Raw genomic sequence first — 8,124 nt, forward strand, 5'->3', positions numbered from 1 at the left:
TTCTGCACACTGGAGGAAACTGAGTCCCAGGGATGTGGAGTCACCCAGGCTGGAGGCTGAGTGGGAACCAACTCCTGGCTTCCTTCTTCCTGCTGCCACCAGGCCCTGCTGAAGGCTCCCCCCACCCCCCGCCAGCCTCAGCAAGGACTTCTACCCACCTCTCCCACAGGCCTCACCACCTGATACCTGAGGGGCTCCAAGGCCCACTGAGGGCTGGGGGAGGAAAGGGGTACCATTTGGTGAAAGAGCCCAAACCTCAGATCAGGAGTTCTAAGCCCCTCACTGCAGCCCAGAGAAAGGTAGTGGACTATGGCACAGGGGTCCAGGGGTCCTCGACATGTGTGTGGGGGTCCTCGCATCTCTCCACCTGACCCCAGGGCCTGCGGAGGCAGCAGCAGTCCCCACCCGCAGCCAGAGCCTACACCAGCAGCTCCTTCCACTCGGGGCATTCTCAGAAACTGGTCAAATTGTTTTCAAGGGGACACATGCGATTAACCATCAACCTGAGAAAATGACTTCTCAGTGGACTCTCGGCCAGTACTTTTCCAACACACCCTGGACCCTGGTCCCCACCCAGTGTCCCAGGGAAGAATCTCAAGGTGTGGAGGCAGCACCGGGGGGTGTGGGACAGTCCAGGAATCCCACCTTTGCTCCTGCGGTCCTTTGGAGGACCCCACACCGCACCCCACATGGTACCCTCGCTCCTCCGGGTTCAGACGACCCCTTCCTCAAGCCTCCTGCCCCCTCCCCAGAGCAGTCTCCGTGCCTTTGTGCCTTGCACCTTCCTCACTCCCAAAGGCCAGCCCCTTCCCTCACTCCATCTGCTCGGTGATGCCCTAAATCCCTCCTCAGGCCCTGAGGACTGAGCTTGGGGACCCAGCCTGGGGCTGCCCCCCAACCCTTCCCCACTGGGGACCCTTAGGAACACACAGGTGACACAGAACAGGTCCGGGGGGGCTGCCCAGACAGAGCACCCACATTTGTGCATCAGTGCTGGTGAGCTTACCTCGGAGGCTTCAGGGGGCACGAGAGTAGAACTTGGTTGTTGCAGGGCAGCTGCACCTGAGCAGGGTCGGTCACTAAAGTGACATTTGGCTCGAGGTTCCTCATGGACCTTTGATGGGCCAAGTGGACCAGTGGTGCAGCAGTGCCTTGACACTGACTGGCTTTTAGGGATACAGTCGGGAACGTGTGCACTGTGAGAATGAAATTCATGGTTTGCCATAGCGATAGTTTGGACCTCTCCAGGGAATGTAGCTTGCTGTGAGCACGGGGCCACGCGGCAGATCGCACTGGGAGCTAGAAGGCAGTGTCCTTGGACTGTCCCCATGTGGACCCGGTGTCCTTGCAGACTCTGCCACGGTTCCCACGGCACTCACTCTCCCCTGCCTCACTTTGATGAAGGGGCCATAACCATAACTATACCCAGCATGAGGGACTTGTGTCTACACTGACACGCCCATGGATAGACCTCATAACGCCTGCAGCTCCACAGCACAAGCCCTGGGCAGTCGTCCCCATCGGGTGCTGACCAAGCACCTCCTGAGCACCAACCCCATCCATGCAGGTGCCCTGTGTTCCTGGTAGGACAGCAAATACCAACTGCGAGCCCCATCTGAGCTTGTGCAAGTGGGCAGGGGTGGAGAGGGGCAGGTGAGGAGCCCCAGGGCCCTCACATTCAAGGATGACCAAGGGGGTCGGGTTTGGAGAGCGGGCCAGAGAAATGGGCAAGAGTCAGGCCAGCAGGGTGGGAGTGTGTCACCCCGAGAGTGACAGCTGCCCTGAGGTAGGAGGCTGGGTGATGAGACCCCTCAAAGTTGCTGGCTGTAAGGGGTATGCATGGAGAGGGCAGGGGGAGGCCTAGTCCAGTGGAGGAACACTGGGGACAGGCTCCACTTGGGGGACTGATGGGACCTGAGATTGACCAAGGAGTAGACTGAGACCCTCCAGCCCCTGAAGACATGGCCGCCTCCAAGCACTGATGCAGCAGGTGTGCCCTGTGGGTCCCCCGCGGCTGCTAGAGGGCGCAGAGCAGGAGGCAGTCGAGCAGGGGTGGGTGACGGGGCTGCTGGAAGCCAGGGTGATCTTGAACAGGAAAGATGGAGAAGCAGCTTTGAGCAGATGTCATCTCTGTACGTAAAATAGCGCCTTTCCCAAGAACTCATGGAAACAGAAGTGACTTCTTTTAGAAGAGTTGCTCTGACAGAGGGGAAGCCAGGCTACAGGCAAGAGTTGGGTCCTCTGCCCACCTGCCGCTCAGGTTGTCCCAGGCTGGGGTGGAGGGAGGGCTGCAGGGGGTGGGAGAAGGGCTTCGGGGGGCACAGGGTTGGGGAGGGGCCATGGGGAGAGGGGGACCTGAGGATCTAGAGCCCTAGCCCTAAGTGTCCCAGCAGGTGGTCAGGAGCTGCCCACAGGCAGGCAGGTCAGGGCACATGGATGCCGTCGGTTGTCGAATGGTTGAAGTGGAGGAAGGGGAAGGAAATGGAGCGGGCGCTCATGGAGCTCCTGGGGACCCTCGAGAAGCCAGAGGGTCAGAGAGACTCCTGGGGGACACATGAGGTCAGCCCGGCGGGATTCAGGAAGTTTGGAGGAAGGAGACAGGAAGGGTGACCACCTCCCCTGCCCTTTTGCCAGGTTGCATCTAAGATTGGTGCTTAGGAGAAGGTTCTAGAGCATGAGCACAGGCAAGGGCATCCGGAGAAGGTCAGAGATGGAGGTGAGCCCGCCCAGGCTGGCAGGCCCTGAGGCAGATGGTCAGGGTCCAGCTGGGGACAGGCCAGGGACACTGCTGCACAGAGCAGGCCAGGCTGACGCGCAGCCCCGGACTCCCGGCGGGACATGGGGGCTGGGGGTCCGACCGGACACGGAGGGGGGGCTCGGCTTAGGGCGTGGCGGGCCTCGGGTGTGGTCCTGGACGGTGGCTAAGGTTCAGAGGGTAAGGTCGCTGGCTGCGAGGCTCGGAGGGCGGGCCAGGCGATGCCTGAGTCAGCTGTCCAGTCAGGCAGAGAGCCTGGCCAGAGTCTTCAGAGGAGCAACCCGACTCAGGGTTGGGGGTCAGAGGTCAGGTAGCATGGGCCATGGTTGGGAAAGGCAGGGTCGGTGCTGGCAGGGAGAACTTCCACCCTCAAGTCAGGGGGTTGAGAGAGAAACAGCACTGGGGACACACCCTCTCACTTTCTCTTCCTCTGCGGGGCTCCCCGAGGCACGCGCCCCAGCTCTCGCCAGGTCAGGCCCCCCTCCGTGTCTGCAGGGAGCAGCACGAGGCTCTGGGCTGGCCCAGCGTCAGGGCAAGGAGCAGAGCCGTCCCCGTGCCTCCACCGTCCGGGGACAGGTGTGGCCGTGCCGCCACCCGGCCCCACTGCCCTGGCTGGCGTCGGCCCCCGGAGTTCGACCCTGCTGGTTGACCCCGGCCGCAGGGCAAGGCCTGACCCCACCGCGGACCCTCAGTCACTTCAGCCCAAACATCAAGCAACAGAACAGCTTTTTGGGATCTTAGGTGTTGCAGTCCGGGACCTACCAGTTCTGTGGAGCTGGAAAGAGCGCTCTGAGGGCAGAGGAAGCCTCTCCAAAGGCAAGAGCCACAAGCTTATGTAAGTTGTTTTGAAAGAATCGTGGTTAGCGCAGGCAAAAATCGTTACCGCTGGTCTCTGCGGCCCGGTCACCGTGCTGGGCGCTGGCTGGGAGCGCCGGGAGCTGCAGGGCAGGGGACGGCTGGCAGTGGCACGGTCCAACGGTTCACCTGCCATCCAGGTGTGGGCTCCAGCCCGGCCCCGGCTCCACCCGGGAGGCGTGTTCACACCAGCACAGCGCTCCACGGCCCGTTCAGGAGAGCTGCACGCCTCGCGCACCCAGGTCCTGGGAAGGCGTGTTGAGATGCCGGAGCCTGCAAACAGAATCAGGGACATGCTTCAGTGGCCTGCCCATCAGTGAAGGGCACGAGTCTCCCACGTGGGTGGCAGGTGGCTCCCTCAGCATCCGAGCTGCCGGGGGAAGTGGGGCCCCGGGACGCTAGTGACCCACGGCCCAGCTTCTGTGCACCCCACGGAGGAAGCAGCCCCACCTTACTACCTACAGATCCTGGCAACGTGGGGGGACGTGATGAGTGGGGAGAGGGCCTTGTGGAGGGGCAGGGGGTCCTGAGGAAGGGGAGGGGTTCCTCAGGGGAGGGAAGAGGTCTGGAGGAGCCGAGCTGCCAGACATCCTAATGAGGCCTTGTCAGACCTTGCAGTCCAGCCCAGGTGTGACCCCCGCAGGCCCAGGTGGAGTGGCCCAGGGCCCAGGCCGCCTGAATTCCCAACCCTGAATTAGGAGGAATGACACCTCAGTACTGTTCTCGCTGAGTTTGGGTGGATAGTTTGGCAGACAGTGACACATGCGGGAAGGTCTGGAGGTGGTCCTGAGGAGCGATCGGCCGAACCAGGAGGCGCCCGGTGGGTGGGCAGCCGCTGTGGCCCCAGCGAGCAGGCTGGAGGGTCCTGGCCGCCTAGAGACCCGCGGGGCGGCCAAGGTCAGTAGGGAACACGCATGCCTGTGCCCCACGGGCGATAGTCTTAACCCAAGTCTGCAGAGAAAGTCAGGGGGCTGCCAGGAAGGGGGTCCCTGTTCCGCTGGGGGTGGACGCCCAGCCTGACACCTCGGAGCCCGTGTCAGCTCATGTGGCTGACAGCGTCAGCTGTGGCAGCTCCACTCGGGGGACGTACTTGCAGAGGTGCCCAGAGAGCTGCCTTGGGTGCCAGGCAGTGTCCCCGCCAGGCAGTGTCCAGAAGTCACGGAGCTCTGGAGACATGAGGGGCCTCCACGGTATGAGGGGGTGGGCTTCCCGGGGAGACCCTACGGGGGCAGAAACTCCCATCACAGCTCAGCCACACCCAGCACAAGAGGTGTGTGACCCGGGTGACCAGGTCCCGGTGCAGTGGGCCCTCTGCCTGGTGGAGTCTCCAGGGTGACAGTAGGGATGGGGGTCGCATCCCTCTCCCATCAGGAAACCCATGTGGCCGTCCCGCATCTCCTTGTGCCACCTCCCCACAGAGGTGCGGCGTGGGCGCTGGGGGTCTCTCCCGCTCCCTGCGAGGCCGAGGGTCGGGGCCTGGACCTCCCTCCAGCCTGCTACCCTTCCCAGCTGCTTGCTTATGTGCTTATTTCAGATGTGCTGTCGCATCTGTGTAGCAGGAGGCAGCATGAGACCCCGCCGGGAGACCGGCTCAGGAGCACACTGTGGACAGTAAGCCCCACTTCAGACCTGGGGGGACCCAAGGATGGTCTTCCACACCTGAATCTCCTCTTGGGACAAAGTGGGTGGCCGGGGGAAGGCTCGGCGACTGAGAGAGCCCCCCAGCCAGGCTCCCTGTGCACCTGTCCCGAAGGTGGCAGGTAATGGAGAAGCCAGCACCGCAGCACCCCCTTCCCAGGATGGCGGAGCCCACTGCCAGAGGCCTCCTGTCCCTCTGAGCTGGGGACCTGAGCCGGTCAGCCCCCTACACACGTTCTCACGGGCTCGGGGCTCCCCATGAAGCCCTCCTGGCCCCCCCCCCCCGCCCTCTGCATTTTACATGCACTGACCTCCTTTGAGCTGGGAACTGTCTCATCTGTGAAGTGAGGACACTGAGTGAGTTAAAGACCTGTCCCAAATCGTGATTAGTCGTGTCCGCCCTGCCAGTCTGCCCACTGCTGGAGGGCGGCCCACTTGTGCCCCCATCCATGTTCCTCACAAGCACGGAGTCAGCACCTGGCCAGTGAGCCTGGCGGTAGAAGCGTCGACAGATGGATGAGCCGGTAGACGAATGAACGCGGGCCTGCCCGCGCACCATGGATGCAAACTCCTCACCGCGTTGAAAGAGCCGTTGGACCTAGTTCTGGGTCCAGCCCTGCCCCCAGCGCTGTCCTCGCAGCCACCGAGCCGGAGTCTGCATCAGGGACTGGGGCGGCAACAGGGAAGGGCGCCTGGGGCAGGGGGTAGGGAAGCACGCCGTCCCCGCCCTGCTTCAGCCCGGCAGGCCCCCGGAGCTCTCTGGACGGAGCCTCACAGGAAGGGGTGCCCTCCCAGCACACGGAGCAGAGATGGTGCTCAATAAGTGCACAGACCCCGGCAAACACCAGGAGCCCCCTGCAGAAGGCCTGCTTCAGAGCCCAGGGAGGTGTTCTGGGGGCCCCCAGGATGACCAGGGCGGAGGGGTAGGGACGGCGGCATGTGGGGGAAGTTTTCCAGAAACCACAGTGTCCCTTTGAGCAGAACCTCCTCAAATGAAGAACCAATTTTCCATCTTCCCCAGAAGTTAGCTGTGGCCACAAGGAGTGCAAGGACAGTAGGTATGCAACCCCCTAGGAGAGTTCCTAGGGGGTCGGGAGGCCCTTTTTGTCCTCCGCCTCCTTTCCGCTGGCTGGAAGGCATGTGGGTTGACTGGAGCCTCAGCAGCCACCTTGGGACATAAGGACAAAGCCCCTGCGGCTGACGGAGGAGCAGTGAGTAAGCAAGACACGAGGAGCCCTGCACCGCCCTGGACCCCTCCCTCGGGCTTCTCCAATGTGAGAGAAATAAGCTCAGGCGAGTCTAAGGCCGCGGGTGGGGGCAGCGCAGGGCTAGCAGCCCCCCACCCGGCTATCATCCAGGAGCCTCCACTGGCGGCAATGTCTGCATGGACCAGCAGAGGGCGCACACGCTCAGGGGAAACCAGGTTGCACAGCCGCCCTCGCCTGCAGGTGTCCACAAGCAAGCGCGCGCAGAGCACTGCCCCACGATTCCCCCAAGACTCAAGTTTCAGGATGGGCTGATGAAAGCCCTGCAGATCCCCCACCGCCGGGAAGTCACGGTGTTATAAAGGCAACCAGTCCTCGTGCCCACGGGCGCTTTCACAGAGCGTGGGGGTGAGGCGTGGCGTGGCTGGGGAAGAGCACCGCTTCCACGGGCGTCGTGCCTGACCTGCTGCAAACCTCACGCCTCGAGCATGCGGTCGTGGGTCAGGAGCAACGTGCCGTCGGGGACCACTGTGTCATGTGCGGGGTGAGCCCTGGGACAGACCCCTGTCCAGTCGGGGGGACACCACCGACTCAGTGTCCCCAGCTCCACGTCCTCTGAGGGAAGATAGACCTGGACGATATAAGGCCCCGTCTCCTTTGGGTTTTATATGTGTTTGTTTTTTAGCAAATCAGTAGCACTCACTCTCCTTCCCTTTTTTTTTTTTTTTTAAGATTTTATTTATTCATTCATGAGAGACACAGAGAGAGAGAGACACAGAGACATAGGCAGAGAAGCAGGCTCTATCCGGGTCTCCAGGATCACATCCCAGGCCAAAGGCAGGTGCCAAACCACTGAGCCACCCAGGGATCCCCACTCACTCTCCTTCCAATATTCCTAAAGATTGTCATGAAATGATGTTTGCCTCTGTCTCTGTGTCTCTGTTTCTGTCTCTCTGTCTCTGTCTCTGTGTCTGTGTCTATCTCTGTCTCTGTATCTGTGTTTCTGTCTCTGTCTCTTTGTCTCTCTGTCTCTCTCTCTCTCTGTTTCTGGCTCTGTCTCTCACACCTGGCTCCAAGAGGGGAGTAGGGGTGCTCTGGGGTCAGGGCAGTGGTCCAGTGGAGGGACGGGTCAGGCATAGGTCCTGGGGGAGACTGGGAGGTGCCCCAGGGGATGCCGCAACCTGATGGCCTGAGGCAGGGGTGGGTGGGCTCTGGGATATTCCAGCAGGATGGGTTGCGGGGGGGTGAAGGTGCTGCCCGCCCAGTCCTCTTCAACAGGGGTGGTGGGTGTGGGGTCAGCGTGGGGACAGGGAAGGGCTCACCTGCCGACTGGTGTGCTCACACAGACAGACCCTGCCCCCAAGCCTCAACATCATACACTTAATTGCTCTTTGCACACCTCTGCTGGCTCTGGACTGGGGTTGTGCTCTCTGGTGAGGGTGGGGGGACAGGGTGGGGAGGGAAGGGTGGGGGTGGTGGGTTGGGGGGTGAGGGAAGGGCAGGGGGTGGTCAGGCTCTCCACCACTGCCCGGGTGCCCCTGAGATGCAGTGCAGCTGTGCCAGGCGTGATGTACACAGCCACACGGGGTCCTTGGGCAGGTGTTGGTGGCCCTGGACTCCTTCATACCACCACCACCCCAGGTCCCTCCCTACCCACAGAGCTCTCTGGAG

This window comes from Canis lupus, chromosome 34 (assembly GCF_011100685.1).
Source record: "Canis lupus familiaris isolate Mischka breed German Shepherd chromosome 34, alternate assembly UU_Cfam_GSD_1.0, whole genome shotgun sequence".
Classification (NCBI taxonomy): domain Eukaryota; kingdom Metazoa; phylum Chordata; class Mammalia; order Carnivora; family Canidae; genus Canis; species Canis lupus.